Here is a 497-nt window from a genome sequence, read left to right on the forward strand (position 1 = left end):
CAGCTCAATCACATGTAGCAACCAACAGAATGCTTGCCTTGCAAATACAAGCATTAGCAAAGAAAAGAAAATATTCCTGAAATATGTTTGTTTCTCCCGAGGAAATAGCTTCTCCTGAACCTCAATTGTTTGCTCGGAGTGGTTCTGAAGCGAGCGAGATCTCTAAATCCAGAATTGATCCCGGGCATAAAACCAATAGCATTAAAGTTGCTTGTAAATAGACAGATATCAATGCATGCACGGGAATAACACGCGATGCACTAGTAGGGAGGATTGTATGCACGTACATGAATGCATGTTCAAGTAAAAGTGTGTTTGCGGAAGTGGGAAGTTACGATAGATATTTGCCTCGCTGATGAAAATAAAATTTGAATGTCTGTTTCTGTTTTCTTCTCCCACACCGGAATGAATGTTATATTTTACATATAGCATATAGGATAAGATATAGAATCTTTGCATTCTGTTTCAAGAATTTTTTAAAAGTCTCGCTCAGATCT

The 497-nt window shown here is 37.8% G+C and overlaps 1 protein-coding gene across 1 annotated transcript in view; it reads left to right on the forward strand.

Moving 5' to 3' along the window:
* LOC119586935 (putative neural-cadherin 2) overlaps positions 1-497 on the forward strand; it is a gene marked incomplete at its 5' end in the record, with an annotated part of 72,205 nt that overhangs the window by 31,148 nt on the left and 40,560 nt on the right.

Source organism: Penaeus monodon, chromosome 22 (assembly GCF_015228065.2).
Source record: "Penaeus monodon isolate SGIC_2016 chromosome 22, NSTDA_Pmon_1, whole genome shotgun sequence".
Taxonomy (NCBI): Eukaryota; Metazoa; Arthropoda; class Malacostraca; order Decapoda; family Penaeidae; genus Penaeus; species Penaeus monodon.